The sequence below is a fragment of the Raphanus sativus genome, chromosome 2 (genome assembly GCF_000801105.2).
Source record: "Raphanus sativus cultivar WK10039 chromosome 2, ASM80110v3, whole genome shotgun sequence".
Taxonomy (NCBI): Eukaryota; Viridiplantae; Streptophyta; class Magnoliopsida; order Brassicales; family Brassicaceae; genus Raphanus; species Raphanus sativus.
Genome location: NC_079512.1, coordinates 15,201,109 through 15,218,178, shown reverse-complemented (window position 1 = coordinate 15,218,178; position 17,070 = coordinate 15,201,109). Strand labels below are relative to the sequence as shown.

Sequence of the window (17,070 nt, the reverse complement as noted above, 5' to 3'; positions counted from 1 at the left end):
GTTTAGTCTTTTAAAAAAAGAAATTACTATCAAATATTTTATATTATAGAATTTTAAAAGACTATGTAATAGTAATTTCCTTTTCTAAAATATATAATGATTCAAAATATATCTACTAAAAATAATATTGAAGAAATAATTATAAATTTTATTTAATAGTGAAAAGTAATTATAAAAATTATTTAATAGTAATTTTTAGAAACTTTTCTTTTTTAAAACACTTTTCCTTTTTAAATTTCTATTAAATAATAAACAAAAGAGAATTATATCATATTTTTGACACATGTCATCATCTTAAAAATTTATTGACACATGTCACAATCATGTTAATTAGTAACTTGGAATAACCAAGCTTTATATAATAAGATTCTGCTACAATAATTAAATAAAAATAATTTATCATTAATGCTTTACGAAATCTAAATTTCCACACTTTGCATTTCCTAAAACAATTATAATTTGCTAGCTTATATTTTACCAATCTTAAATTATACCACATATATTATTTTGACATCAACATAGCTTATAAGTTATAATATCTGATGTATCTTTTGTCAAAAAAGAAATATCTGTTGTATCTATACGGTGACTACTCTTATTTTTATTATCTTATAAGTGAAAAGGGCATTAGAATAAATTCAACGAAGGTAGCAAAAGATAAATGTGAGAGTAAGCATGACCATCAACAAAGGTAGCAAAAGAGATGCAAAATTCTTGGTTGCCATTAGTTATCTTCTTATAGGTTGAACCACCTTGTTATCTTGATGTCTTCTTGCAAAGAAAATAAAACGTACAGAAAAGAAAAATATTCAGTTTCGACATTAGAATAAATTCTTGTGTAAAAGAGATGCAATTTTTTTGGCAAATGCTTAAGATGAGTATGAACTGACTATAAAACTTCTTGGCTTTTATATTTTATGTTGCTGCATATAAGTGCTATATTTTATGACTACCTTGCCATCATACTCTCTCCGAGAAAGGACCTCAAGTGCAATATATGCTGGAGTTCCAACCGTTGATTTGGACCTCGAGTGCAGTAGAGAGGACTACAAAAAAAAAAAGGAAGAATAACAATGCTTTTTACGACAACACGGGGAATAAGAACAGAGGATGATATCATATAAAACGGGAGAACTTGGTATTTTTTTTTTGTATAACGGCAGACCTTGGAATAACCAAAATCACAGATTTTCAGACGTGGAGCAGGACTTCCATCCAGGAGTGTATTCTCGAGCTTCAGATCTCTATGGCATATTTGCTGCGAAAGAATGGACACAACAAGGGTTGATAACGAACTGATCTCAAACCTCTAAATAGAAATATCTTTGGCTTACCATAGCATGGCAATAGCTAACACCTGATATAAGCTGCTGAAAAGGGCATTCACCCGACCCGGTGACTAAAATTGGTATCCAACCGAGCTGGCCTGGTAAGTAAAAAAGAAAAGCATTCACCCGAACCGAACCAGAATGTAAAATTGGAATCCCTCGTCCCAAACCGAGCCAGGCCAATTAAACTAAACTCGGATAATTCAACCCGGTTCGGCCTTCTAATCTATTAATTTAGGGATTATCTACTATTTGAAGTTCTCATTTAAATTTTGGACTCTTTCATAATTGTTGCTAGAATATATCATGCCTCTTATACAATGCAACCTACTAACTTAAATTAAACCAAATCTTAACCAACATAGATTAGTTAAACCTAACCAGTAACACTTTTATAATATTTTTGGTTAATCTCTTAATATAATTAGATCATATAAAACTGAACCACTCTTAAATCAACGAATTTCATATCATTCCAGACATAAGAGAAAAAATATCCGACTCATTTACAACGTAAGCATACAAAGACCGTGTATGTTTATGCTCATTGATCTTCCAAAAACCAAATAATTGTGGCATAGACCAACATAGGCTTATATTCGTATCACTAACTTTACTTCCATATATTTACTCTTTGCCTACATCATATCACAACATACACAGTTATGCAAGAACATGACTTTTTTTTGTTCAAACAACCAAATAATGGTGGCATTATGGTCAGTAGATTTTTGAAATATGTTTTTTATATATTACATTTTACGAGACTATGTGTATAAGTTTTTTTTTTTGAAAAAGGGCATAACTATGTGTATAAGTTAAAAGGTAAAAGGTGTGACAAGGCAAATTATTATAATAAAAATAAAAAAAGATTAAATACAAACTAATAACAAGTACAACACAAATTATAACACTATTAAATTATATATATATTTAATAAAATATTATATATATGTCTAATATGTATATATATAAATGTTACACAATATATATAATATTATATACACATATTATATATACCATATATTATTAATTGAAATTTGACAAATCAATTTCCGCCCTTTAGGGCGGGTCCTAATCTAGTTATGTAATTATCTTAAGACTTTGCAATAGTTTCTCAATGCCATGACTTGAGGTGATGTAGTTTTCAGATTATGCTTATTGATTGATAGAGGTTGGGTTTAGAACAGGGCCGTCTAATTCAAGCCAACAGTTTGGTTTATGCAACCTTCTCATGTGTTTAGGATAGTGATAAGCTTTGTAGAAGTTTAGCTGCTTGGGTGTTAGCTATAGGTCTTACTATGTCTAGCTTAGGAATGAATGTAGCCACAATATTGTAACTACCTATAGAAGCAAAAATTACATAAAAATAATTATTCACAAAAATATATAACCAACTCTTTAAAGCTATACATATATCGATCCAAACACTTAAAATAGTTTTTAATATAGTGAGTTTTCCACAGTTCAAAATAAAAAAAAATATATTTTCCCATAACAATACGTAGACTGCAATTTGTTTAATAAAAATATTAATCCCTCAGTTCCATTTTAGAAGAGGTGTATTCAATTTAGGATTTGGAAATATTTGAAAATGAATTAGGGAAAATACTATGATTTGTTGTTAAACTCTTTGCAAAAACTATGATTTATATGACTTTGGTGAACTAGGGAAAAATACGATGATATATAAGACTATAACTGATGTAGAATTCAAAAAGGCAAATTCATTATGTACTTACCTTGCAAAACCATAGTGGAGATTGGAGAATAAACCATAATGGAGAGACTCCCTAAATAGAAAAACATCATCTAATTATATTTAAAGTTAAGAGATAAAAAGAAATGCAAAACAAGTATGCATCTGAAAACAAGAATCTCCTTTCCCGCAATGCACCACATCAACATTCAAATTCACTATTCTTGTTCTCTCAATTGTGAACACTAAAACTCTTAATCATAATTTGTTTAATTATTATTTATTACAATGTCATATTTTATTTATTAATACAGTTTTAATGACCTATACTTGATTATTTGCAAATTTTTATGATTTAACCAATTTTGATCAATGTTACAGATTATAATGTAAATATATATATATATTTTTTTTAAAATTTAAATATAAAGTTTTGTTACGGATACAATCACTTCAATATTAAAGTTAAACAAAGTTAAATTGATAATTGATATACTTTTAGAAAAGTTTATTCCCAAAAACATGATTATTTAATGTTTTAGTATGAGAAAAGAATTCACTATCACCACAGTATCCATCACAACTAAAACTTCATTCTTTTGGGGATTTTGTCTTCTCCACACTTTCTCGTTGCTAACTATAGCAGTAGATATTCATAAAGGTTAGTTCAATATTTTTCTTGAATGATATTTACACCTTTGTTATCGTTGATTCTGTGCACTTATGTTCCTTTCTTTTTCAATGGTATGGAAAGAATGGTTTGTGTTATTCTGAGGTGTTTAGATGTCTTATCGTGTTATAAATAAACTATGATGCTCATTAAAATTTCAGTTTTTATATACACTTGGATTTTTTCTCACTCTTTTTCACATTTAGTTGCCAATCTTCTTGTCTAATTACTTCACTGGTAAGATTTCTCCTGTCTCAGTTGTTCAAGCGGCCTTGGATAGGCAGCTCAGAGATCGTCTACTTTCCATACCACCATCTCCCCGGATCTAGCCATCATTCCTCCAATTCTTCCTAGCGTGTACGAGACCTCCTTAGTGTGTCTCTTGTAAGTTAAATTGTAACTCTGTCTCCTCTTAGTTTACAAAAAAAAAAAAAAACTCTGTCTCCTTGTTTCCTTCTTCTTTGGGTTTCTTCGTTTGTATTTCTCTAAATAAGTTGCTAAGCAACATGTAAACTTTTTTTTAATGTGAAATTTAACGTGATTACCAAAAAAAAAACAGAATATATCATGTTTAAATATTATTTTTATTCATTGAGAGTACATAGTTTTATATTAAATTAAATTTAAGATTAATCAGTGGACACATGACGACTTATAAAATTTGTCCTACAGCAACAAAACGAATTTTTTTGATTCTCTTGGTACACAACAAACTCCCCCCAATTTGAATCCGAGAGATGCACAATGGGCAGTGCATTCCTTATCCTTAGAGCAACTGCCATAATCACGTGCTTCACAGTCTTTCTCGTCTGTTTAGCTCATAAGAGTTAATAATATTTCAAATATATAAAATTAATACAATATATTAATAACTTGCAATAACCTAAAAATACAAAATGTAAATAAAGACAAAAAATCTTGCCTCGCTGATTTGGATTTGAAAAAAAAATTGGCTGTTAAGATAAATATTTTCTGACAAAGAGTTTAAAAAGATAATACCTGAAACTCTAGAGATAAAGGTGAGAGTGAGCATGATCATTAACAAAGGTAGTAAAAGAGATGCAAATTTCTTGGTTGCCATTGGTTATGCTCTTATAGGTTGCCCCAACTTGTTATCTTGATATTTTCTTGCAAAAAAAATGAAACACAAATCAAAGTAAAATATTCAAACTTCGACATTAGAATAAATTCTTGGTAAAAGAGATGCAGTTGCTCACACTAAACAATTTTTCTATTTAGGGAGTCTCTCCAAGAATAAATTCTTGGTAATAAGATTCGTAACATGTGATTCACACTGAACAATTTTTCTTTCACTCTGAAGAAAAAGAAACAACTAATCTATTAATTCACTATCAATTATAGTACATTATCTTCTTTGTGGAACTCCATGTAATAAGGTCAATTTCGAAAATCTTTTAAGTTAAATTTTTTCTTTTTATTTGAATATATCAACTAAAGCATCATGCAAACCCAAATCTAAAGATACGGAATTGCATAGGCTAGTCACAAGTCAAATCCTTAAATACAACTAAAAATTAACAAGGAGTTCACGAGACCAGTGGTATGCTACGGCTCATGCAGCTAAGTTTTCGGCCTTGGGTTCATATTTTGTATTCTTCTGTTTTGGGCTTGTGTAAGTCCACTAGAGTTTTTGATTTCTGTTTATTTTTATTTTTGTTATTCTTTTTTGATTAAATAATAATAATAATAATAATAATAATAATAATAATAATAATAATAATAATAATAATAATAATAATAATAATGATATGAAAGCCATCAAAAAAATTTATATGTTGTACAAAAAATATATATATATATATGTGTGTGTGTGTACGACTTTTGGTGTTTGACACAAAATATAACATTTTTGATCAATAATTGTTTAGACTTCGTTGTGGGGCATCTTCTACTTATATGTCAACGCGTATTCATATGATTTGTGGTGATTGATTTACAAAGTTTAATCTTATTGATCAGTTAATTGTTTAGTAGTCGCTAGCTTGGTTGTTACATGAGTCCATTGTACTTAATTTGGTAAGAACTTTTTGAAGCACTCACGACGTTTGGGTACTTAATATATCACAGCTCCACGCTGAAAATTTTACTAAATGGATATAGGTCGTCCACATATAAGTAGACATAACTAACTGTTGATAGCCACGTGTCAATTTACTCTATGAAACAAAAGAGTTTGGCAGAAACCAGTGTGTCCATTGTCATTTTGATAATACTAAAAGAAAGAAGCTTTCCCTCTGTTTTGATATGCTCTTAGAATAAGCTAATGCTTGAAGAAGCAACGTTTCTGCTTAAATCTTTAGCATTTGAAAATCATCAGAATCACTTAATTTAGTTGATATCTTTGAAGGTCTTAGTTCTACTCTTTGGAAGGGCTTTTGCTACTTCACTTTCTGCATAACAATGCGAATATCAAAGCTAATGTTGTTTGGGTGTGCATTGAAAAGCATTGCGTCTGATCTCTTTCTTTCTACGTGTCTGCTAGGTCTGGAGAAAAGATGAGAAGGGAGATGGAAATGCAAGAGGTGGATTGGACGAGTTTTCCAAAACCATCGGAAGAGATGCAAAGCAGCTGGCTATTGCAGCACTCTCCGAAGCTCAATAAGAAGACAACCCTAAGAAAACAGACATGTGCCTGGACGCTAGCCTTCATTGGAATTGTGGTGGTTATCTCCTTCTCGATGATGAACAGAGCTCTCACGCATCGCCACCACTACCAACAACAACCGCCTGAAGCTTACAGAATTGCACTTCACGCTGGACTGAAGTTCTTCAACAGCCAGCGCTGTAAGTCAAAACAAACAATCTTTAGTTTATTTTATTAATAACTACCCTTATTAGATACAATATATATGTCGTATCTATCATTAACATAAAATTGTATATAGTCTCATACTATATAATCTAACCTGCTCTGCTTTGCTTTGTTGTATCAGCTGGGCACTTGCCAGACGACAACAACATTACGTGGAGAGGCGATTCCTGTATTCAAGATGGGAAGTATCCAGAGAGCACCCACCCAAACTTGTCTGGAGGTTATTATGATGGTGGTGACGCGATAAAATCTAATTTCAAGATGTCTTTTGCAATGACCATGTTGAGCTGGAGTGTCATCGAATATCATGCCAAGTACCAACAACTTGGCGAACTAAGCCATGTTGAAGGAATTATCAAATGGGGAACAGATTATTTTCTCAAGACTTTCGACACTAGTGCTGATACAATCTACGAGATGGTGTCACAGGTTACACAATAAATATTCCAAAACGACTTTGCATATTTTAGTCTGTTTCAATGTTACAAGTTTTTTCCTCCTTTTAAACAGGTCGGACGTGCAGAAACTGAACGTTACTGCTGGATGCGACCTGAGGACATTGAGTACAAAAGACACTTAGATGTATGCATCAGTGAATGCCCCAATCTTGCTGCAGAAATGGCGGCTGCACTTGCCTCGGCATCCATCGTTTTCACTGAAAACACAGCGTATTCTCAAAAGCTTATTCAAGGTGCCAAGATTCTCTATAGGTATGCAGAGTCCTCTACGAAAGACAGTAGCTCCTGGGATGAGCTTTTATGGGGTGGGGTTTGGCTCTATTATGCTACTGGAGATGTAGGTTACCTTGATCGGGTAACAGCTCTTGCCTTGGCCGATCCTTCTAATTCTTTCTCCCGTGACTCTGGTGTGTTTAGTTGGAACACAAAACTGGTGGGAGCTCAGGTAATTGTTACACTCTATAACACTTTCTTAATTAATTAGATATTATGTTTTCCCAAACTGATGTTTATCATTATTATCAAATGTGTAGTTGCTTTTGACCCGTTTGAGGCTGTTTTTGAGCCCTGGATATCCATCTGAAGAAGTTTTGAGAAAATTTCATAAACAAATCAGCATCGTTATGTGCTCTTACTTGCCGTCTTTCAATAAGTTCAATAGAACCAAAGGTAAATAACGTTTTTATTATTCTATCTCAAGACGCTTTTCTTTGATATCATAATCTATCTTTATAAAAGAGTATGTATAAAACCTTTCTTTGATATCATAATCTATAGGAGGCTTGATCCAGTTAAACCATGGAGATCCACAGCCTCTTCAGTATGCTGCAAATGCGGCTTTCCTAGCGGCTTTATACAGCGACTATCTAGATGCTTCTGATACTCGTGGATGGTCATGTGGGCCTAATTCCTACTTAAATTACGTACTACGAGACTTCTCGAGATCACAAGTAAGCATCCTTTCACAAAGCAGAGCCAAAATAGAGTAAATGATCCTTTTATATAATGAACCAAGTCTTTTGTTTATCTCTCTTTTTGTTTCATGCAGATTGACTACATACTGGGTAAGAATCCTCAAAACATTAGTTACGTTGTGGGGTTTGGGGAGCGTTACCCAAAACACGTACACCACAGAGGCGCTTCAATACCAAAGAACCGGAAAGAGAGCTGCAGAGGAGGGTGGAAATGGAGAGATAGCTCAAAGGAAAACCCCAATGTGATTGAAGGAGCAATGGTAGCTGGACCGGACGGACATGACATGTTTCATGATGTTCGTAGCAACTCAAACTACACAGAGCCGACACTAACGGGCAATGCGGGCCTCGTGGCCGCACTAGTTGCCTTATCAGGAGAGAAACACATGTTTGACAAAAATGGCATCCTCTATGCGGTTCCTCCCTTGTTCCCGGATGCACCTCCGCCACCAGCTCCTTGGACACCTTAGAGTGTTTATGCTCTCATCTCTTTTTAATCTATCATCTCTTTGAATCTATTTATGTATTATCGTGTGGTTAGTTAGCATGTACTACTAAGTTATGGGTCTGGTCTGTTGAAGAAACACTTAGCTATGAATGATTTATGCAAAAAATGGTTTCAGGAGATCAAGTTAATATATGTTTTTGTTGTTGGCAACGTAGATGCATTTTTTTAGTGTTATCTCAAACAACCTTCTGCATGGCCTTATTTGAAACATCTGTGGATTTTTTTTTCCACATATAATATATTCATCTTCTGGTTAACATATTACTAATTTTACAGTAAACATATTTATAACATAATATATGTTGATAATACAAAAACCGGTTTACTATACATACATATATATATATATATATATATATATATATATATATATATATATATATATAATAGTATTCTAATGTTCGTGGAATATTTATACAAACAAGTTAAAACTATGATTTAATATTCTAGAAGATATTTTGTAGTCTTTTTTTTTAATATATAGGGGATTTTCGTGGCTAATCTAACTTCTATGTATATCCTGTGCGGTAGATGTGATAAATCTTGATTGCTATTAGAGCATTTCTTTCCATTTATTAAATAGGTATTGTAAATATTCCAGTATATGAAACATCAAAAATAGAGTAAACGTTTAATGCAATATTTATTGAGAATTTAACATATAGTAAATTTTTGATGAAGTAAAAAAAAATTGGTTTGGGTTGGATCAGCTCTTTTCGGATATGAATCAATTTAAGTCCATAATTCAATATGCGTACAATACATGCAATTTTCAGGTATATAACAAGTCCAGATAGGTTTAGGTATCTAAGATCCAAAGTATAATCAAACCCGAAAAATATACGAGACTCAAAAAATACTTGAAACCCCAAATAAATACCCGGAAAGCCTGGATTTTATCCAAAATCTGATCTGAGAAACCAAAAAAATAACCAAAATTAATTTAAATCCAATATATATTTTAAAAAAATTGAAATTTACCCAAAATCTTGAATTGTAACCTGAAACTTAAAAAAATATCTGTAATACCAAAACATATACGTAATACCCAAACATACCTAATATAAAACAAAAATTTGAGTACTTTTGGTATCTGAAGGGGTCTCCTGTATGATCCGGATCAGAAACAAAATCTATGGGTCTTAAAAATAACCAATAGGTACTTTGCCATGGATCCGAACCGATTCCATATTTCCGAGGTCGGTTTCGGTTCGTGTTTTTGGATCCAAATAAAAAGCATAGACAGACCTAAATATTTACATAAAAATATACATAAAAATTTCCAAATAAACTAATTTATAATTTATATAATATTTAAAATATTATCTGCTTCAATATAATACGATTTCGTATATAAAATACTAATTTATATTAAATTGTTTACAGTTTAAGAAAAACTCGCGCTTTCGAAACGCAGATTAAAATCTAGTAAACTATTGAAACATCTGTAGAGTTTGTTTTTTTCCACATATTTTATATTCATCTTCTGGTTCCTTATGAAGACTTGTAATTAATTGCAAGAATATAATGAGAAGCAAGGGGTAATCTCTGAACCATTTACTGAGTAGCCATATAGATTAATATTCAATTCATTGCAAAATCAAAACTCTGCATTTTTAAGCAGCTCTGAATTTGTTACATACTGTTTAATAATAAGAGGCATCTCACAACTATTAGTCAGATGTTTTTATTATTAAAACTCTTTTTATTCTTCTCAACATTTTTCACTCACTTAAAACTATAAGATCTATGTTATTATATTTTAGCAAGAATTTTGACCAAACTCCCTTAATATCACAAATTGTTCTTAAAAATTATTTAAAATACTTCTAAAGTAATGAGTCTTAATTATTGTTTTAATTTTATTGTTATTTATTTGATTCTCATTGAATGGTTTACAATTCTTATCTATAAATCAATTATATTAGTTATTTTCTCTTTGATTCTGTTTAATGAATTTTACAATCCTGATTTTGTTCCAATAATTTTTATATTTCATTTTCTTCTCATGAAATTCATATCCTGATTTCTTAATTTTTTAAAAATAATAATTTGGAAAAGACAAGGAAAAAGCGAGAAAAATATAATAAGATTCATATTTCTGATGTTCATTCATTGTCACTTGCCTTTATCGACTTATGAAGTTTTAGTATTCAAATTCTTCAGCTAGGCTTTCACTAAAACGGAATAATGATTTTACTATACTTATAAATTGGTATTTTCAATTAGTTGTAATAAATAAATTAATATGCTCAGGTAACAACTCTTGCCTTGGCCGATCCTTCTGATTCTTTCTCACGTGACTCTGGCGTGTTTAGTTGGAACACAAAACTCGCAGGAGCTCAGGTAAGCATCCTTTCACAAAGCAGAGCAAAAACAGAGTAAATTATCTTCTTATATAATGAACGAAGTCTTTTGTTTATCTCTCTTTTTTGTTTCATGCAGATTGACTACATAAAAATAATAATCTGGAAAAGATGAGGAAAAAGCGAGCAAAAATAATAATATTCATGATTTCTGATGTTCATTCATTGTCATTTGTCTTTGTCGACTTATGAAGTTTTAGTAATCAAATTCTTCAGCTAAACATTAGTTTTATTGTGGGGTTTGGGGAGCGTTACCCAAAACATGTACACCACAGAGGCGCTTCAATACCAAAGAACCGGAAAGAGAGCTGCAAGGAGGGTGGAAATGGAGAGAGAGCTCAAAGGAAAACCACAATGTGATTGAAGGAGCAATAATCGCTGGACCGGACGGACATGACAGGTTTCATGATGTTCGTAGCAACTCAAACTACACAGAGCCGACACTAATGGGCAATGCAGGCCTCGTGCCCGCTCTACGGGCGGGTAATTAACCAAAATAATTATATTTAAACAAAATAATTACATATCTATACATATTCTCAATTTAATGAGTATTTTAAAATGTTAAGCTTATTTTAAATTAAAATGATATTAATATTCTCCGTACATGTTTTGTTATTCTTCTTATAGATCATGTTTATCTTACTATTGAAAAATGTTCAGCAATACATAATAGTTTCATATGTTTTTAATATTTACTCTACTTTAATTATGGTAATTATGATAATAAGTAGAATATAGATTTTAGTATAAAACATGGATTACATTTTCGTTCTTATGTGTTTTTTCTTGAATACATCGATATTTTATTTTCCTATGTGCAAGTTGAATACATACCAACTTTAGAGGTTCAAATACTTCAAACTACAATTATAATACAAAATTCAAATTAAATATGTAACTAAAATACTTAAACTTACAATTATATATTTGAATATATTATTTATTTTTTGACAATTCTGTTATTTTGGTTGAATTGCTGCTTGGTATATCTACATCTTATTTTATATAGCTATCATTTGTTTTTTTTTGAATACTTGAAATGTTAGTAGAAGCTGTGAATTTTTTTACTTGTATTAATGGTTTTTTTTGTGCTATGCATGGAATATTAGTTTTTTATGAAAAGTTATCAATATTATTTATAACATTAATGTTTATATTGTAAATCAACTGTGTAGTTGCTTATTTTAGATAAGTTCTTGTTCTTTTATTTTTTTGGTCAGTAGTACTCAGCTTACGAATATGGTAGTTTTGGAGATAGAAAAATATGTTATGGGCAATGAGATTTTACCTTTGTAGTTGAGATATGTTGACAATTTACTTGTGGTTGTTTTCTATCTGGTTCCCTTATGTTCATTAAATATTTTATTCTTTAAATACTTAATTATGATTTAATATATTAGTTTTAGATTGTCTTGCTCAAAGTATACATATATAGTACTCTTGAAAAAGACTGCAATGCAACAAATGAATTGTTTAGAGGAGTTTTAAAAGTTATGGATAAATTGTTTTGGTTGTATATGTACTTATTTTAATAATTTGGTAATTAGTCATAGAGTAATAATGCCATGTGACTTTTTTTTTATGTTTGTTTTGCATTCTGATGTGGACATTTCATAATTATTTATTTACTATAATTTTTTAAATAGATGTGTAATTTAGTTTTCTCACTTCTTAATTGTATATTTATTTATTGTCTACTTTTTATATTTAATATTTACTTATTTTAATTTTCTTGCTTTTATATCAAATGATAATAGTATGATAGATGCTTAATATAATATTTTTATTTCTTATAATGTAAGCTTGTTTTTTTATATTATATATTTACTTATAAAAATATTGGAAATAATAAAAATGTAAAATATACATTTTTAGATAGATGATTAATGTAGTTTCTCCATTTTTTATTTTGTATATTTACTTATTATTTATTTTTTCTTATATTGTATATTTACTTATTCTAATTGTTTTTATTTTATATCAAATTTTAATATTACAATAAATGTTTAATTTGATATTTTTATTCTTATATTGTATATTTACTCATTATTAAATATATTTTTCAGATATACGCTCGATGTAGTTTTCTAATTCTTTTATTGTGTATTTACTTAGTATTTATTTTTGGTATATTTATATTATTTATTCCAATATTATAATTAATCTAATAATTTTATTTCTTATATTGTATATTTACTTATTCTGATATTATGATAAATGTTAAATATAATATTTCTATTACTAAATATTATATATTTACTTATTATTTATTTTACTATATATTTTTCATAAAGAACTTTAATTTATTTTTTTTATTTCTTAATTGTATATTTACTTATTCTAATTTTCTTGCTTTTATATCAAATGACAATATTAAGATAGTTATTTAATGTAATATTTTTGTTTCTTATAATATATTTATATTTATTATTTTTTTCTGTATTTTAATGATAATACGACATGGCATAAATATTAATGTAATATTTTGTTTTTTAATTATTTTCAGATAGATGTTCAATGTAATATTTTCATTTTATATTGTATATTTACTTTTTGACTTATATTTATTTATTCTATTTTTTTTACTTTTTCAGCTAAATGTAATATTTTGAAATAATTAAAATATAAAACTATATGTTATTTCAAATATATGTTTAATCTAATATTTACTAATATTGTAATTTACCATTTTTAAAAACATATTTGGAAATAATTATAATGTAAAATATACATTATTTCAGATATATTTACATGTAATATTTCTATTTTTTATATGTATATTTAATTTTTTTCAGATAGATGTTCAATGTAATATTTTCATTTTAATATTGTATATTTACTCTTTGACTTATATTTATTTATTCTAATTTTCTTACTTTTTCAGATAAATGTAATATTTCGAAAGAATTAAAATATAAAACTATATGTTATTTCAAATATATGTTAATCTAATATTTAATAATATTGTAATTTACAATTTTTTTAAAAAAAAATTTGGAAATAATTAAAATGTAAGATATACATTATTTCAGATATATGTTTCATGTAATATTTATATTTTTTATATGTATATTTACTTTTTAGTATTAATGACATGTGTCTTTTTCCGGGATAAGTTTTTTCCATTGATGTGGACGCTCCCTGGAATCTCAAAAGACTACTTTTATTAGTATAGATTATTCCATTATTAATCAATCAAAATTTTTTTTTCGAATTTTCATCAACAATTTTAATTTATCAAAATTATTATAAATTCTAATATATACAAAACTTACTAAACCACAAGTGTAATTAATTGATATCATCCTGAGATATGCGGGAAGTCATCTAGTTGAATGTGATTTACAAATTTTCCTTTTTGTTTCGCTAGAAGATGAATGTAATCTGTTGACTAAGAGATCCCGAATCTTTGCCCTTTCCTACAGAGAAGGATTAAAAAGGCTACACCTTTGAAAGATGGGAGTACAAAGAAGATTAGATGTAAAAAGAACTTATTTAAGCAATACTTCTTTGTTAGTAAAATGCTATGGAGAAGAAAGAGCTTAAGAGTTTATTAGGATGGTTTAGTCATTGGTTTATTTCGGTTATTAGATTTATCGTTGGTTTAAGTTTCCTTTTGCTTAAACCAATCTATATATATAGAAACAGTTGTACAGTGTAAAGATTGAGCTGAATAACAAACTTTCACATTTAACAAACTTCGTCTTCTTCTCTCTTCTCTCCATCGTTGTTGAGCTCCGATCTTCAGTTCCAGATCTCATAATCGATCTTATTATGGTATCAGAGCACACAAACCGATCTTCCGCATCAAGATGAGCTTTCCGGTGACTCTGTTTTCGCGATTCTTCGACCTTCTTTGTCTTGCGATTCGCGATTTCATCATTCAGATCGTTCTTTACCTTGCTCATCTTCTTCGATTGTGCCTTTGTTTACTTTGAAGACCTGGAATCTTGACGATCTCTTATATCTCGTTGGATCGATCTCGTTTCTGCTTTATCGTTTATGGCGACTGTTCCTCCTGATAGATCCATGGTGGATCAATATGATAATCCGTACTATTTGCATCATAATGATCATGCTGGTCTTGCTTTGGTTACTGATCGTTTGAATACAGCTTCGGAGTTTCATTCTTGGCGACGTGCAGTGCGTATGGGTTTGAATGTGCGTAACAAACTGGGATTCATTGATGGAACGATCCCCAAACCAAATCCTACGCATCGCGACTATGGCGCCTGGTCTCGTTGCAATGACATGGTTGCCACATGGTTGATGAACTCCGTTTCTAAGAAAATTGGTCAAAGCTTGCTCTTCATCAACACTGCTGAAGGAATATGGAAGAATCTTCTTGCTCGTTTTAAACAGGATGATGCTCCTAGAGTGTTTGATATTGAGCAGAAGTTAAGCAAGATTGAGCAAGGATCTATGGATGTATCAACATATTATACAGAGCTTGTGACTTTGTGGGAAGAACACAAGAATTATGTTGAACTCCCTAAATGTACTTGCGGAAAATGTGAATGTGATGCTGCAGTTCTTTGGGAAAAACTTCAAGAACGAAGCAGAGTAACAAAGTTTCTGATGGGGCTTTCTGAATCTTATGATCAAACAAGTCGTCACATCCTTATGTTGAAACCAATTCCAACCATAGAAGAAGCTTTCAACATTGTTACTCAAGATGAAAGGCAACGTTCTCTTAAGCCTGTGACGCGTGTTGATAATGTGGCCTTTCAGAGTTCTGTAGAATCTGTCCTTACCCCTGAACAGAATGCGTATGTTGCTGCTTATACTGCTCGTCAAGCTCAACGACCTGTATGCACACATTGTGGAAAATCTGGCCATACAGTTCAGAAATGCTTCAAGCTTATTGGTTTTCCTCCTGGTTATAAGACACATGGTTCTACTTCCATGAACAAGAATCATCTTCAGTCTAGACCACAGTCTCAGACGCCTGTTCAGAATCAGATGCTAGCTCATAATCCAGCACCCATGACTCCTGCTAATACTGCTAATGCGATAGCAAATGTCTATGCTACTGCTGGATCATCTCATCATGCTACTCCATCTGCTCCTGGTTTTGTACCTCACATTACTACAGGTGGTAACAATGTCATGTTGCAAGACTTCACACCACAACAAATTCAAAGTCTGGTTGCTCAGTTCAACTCTCATGTTCGAGTTCCAGAGACTCATGTTCCTTCCTCGTTGACTGTTTCACCAGCATCAATTACTGATCATGGCATAATGGCTTCCACTTCCTCTTCGGGTAATCTTTCATTTCCATCTAAAAGCCTTACCTATTCTGATAATCACCTCAAATTCCAACATCATTCTCTTTCCACTTTACCATCTTTTCTTCCACAAAATGCTTGGATTGTTGATAGTGGAGCTTCTAGTCATGTTTGTTATGATATAGCCATGTTCTCAGTATTGACACCAGTGTCTAGTATATCAGTAACTCTGCCTAATGGTAGTAAAATTCCCATTACTCATACTGGTACTATACATCTTAGTGAGTCATTGATCTTGTATAATGTGCTTCTTGTTCCCGATTTTCATTTCAATTTGATCAGTGTGAGTTGTTTGGTGAGAACATTAACTTGTGCTGCTCATTTCTTTCCTCATGGTTGCTTCATTCAGGAACTTTCTCAGGGCTTGATGATTGGGAAGGGTAGCTTGCATCACAACTTGTACATCTTAGACATTGATTCATCTTCCATTGCTTCGCTTCCATCTTCATCATCTTTACCTGCTTCCTTTTGTGGCTCTGTTTCGGTTGATGCTCGCATTTGGCATCGTCGCTTAGGCCACCCATCATCTTTGATATTACAAAAACTCACTTCGTCTTTACCATCTTTCAAGATTGAAGAAACTGCAGAAAGTCATTGTACCGTTTGTCCTTTATCAAAACAAAAACGTTTATCTTTTACTTCTCAAAATAATTTGTCTTCAAAACCATTTGATCTTGTTCACTTGGATATTTGGGGTCCTTTTAGTGTTGAGTCTGTTGAGGGTTTCAAGTATTTTCTTACTATTGTTGATGATTGTACTCGCACAGTTTGGATCTATATGTTGAGGAATAAAAGTGATGTTTCTACTTGTTTTCCTGCTTTCATTGCTCTTGTATCAACTCAGTTTAATGCTACTATTAAAGCTATCCGTTCTGATAATGCTCCGGAGTTAGCTTTCACTGATATTGTTACAAAAACAGGAATGATTCATTACTTCTCTTGC

At 30.7% G+C, this 17,070-nt stretch overlaps 1 long non-coding RNA gene and 1 pseudogene across 1 annotated transcript; one reads left to right on the top strand and one right to left on the bottom strand.

Annotated features, from left to right (window-relative positions):
- Positions 1-959: 959 nt before the first annotated feature.
- LOC108839044 (uncharacterized) lies at positions 960-1,376 on the bottom strand. Its single transcript, XR_001947624.2, has 3 exons — positions 1,335-1,376; positions 1,166-1,258; positions 960-1,046 (listed from the first exon to the last, which is right to left on the bottom strand). It is a non-coding gene; the product is annotated as an uncharacterized LOC108839044 (long non-coding RNA).
- Positions 1,377-6,206: 4,830 nt separating this feature from the next.
- Positions 6,207-8,500, top strand: LOC108840529 (endoglucanase 21-like; annotated as a pseudogene).
- Positions 8,501-17,070: the final 8,570 nt, after the last annotated feature.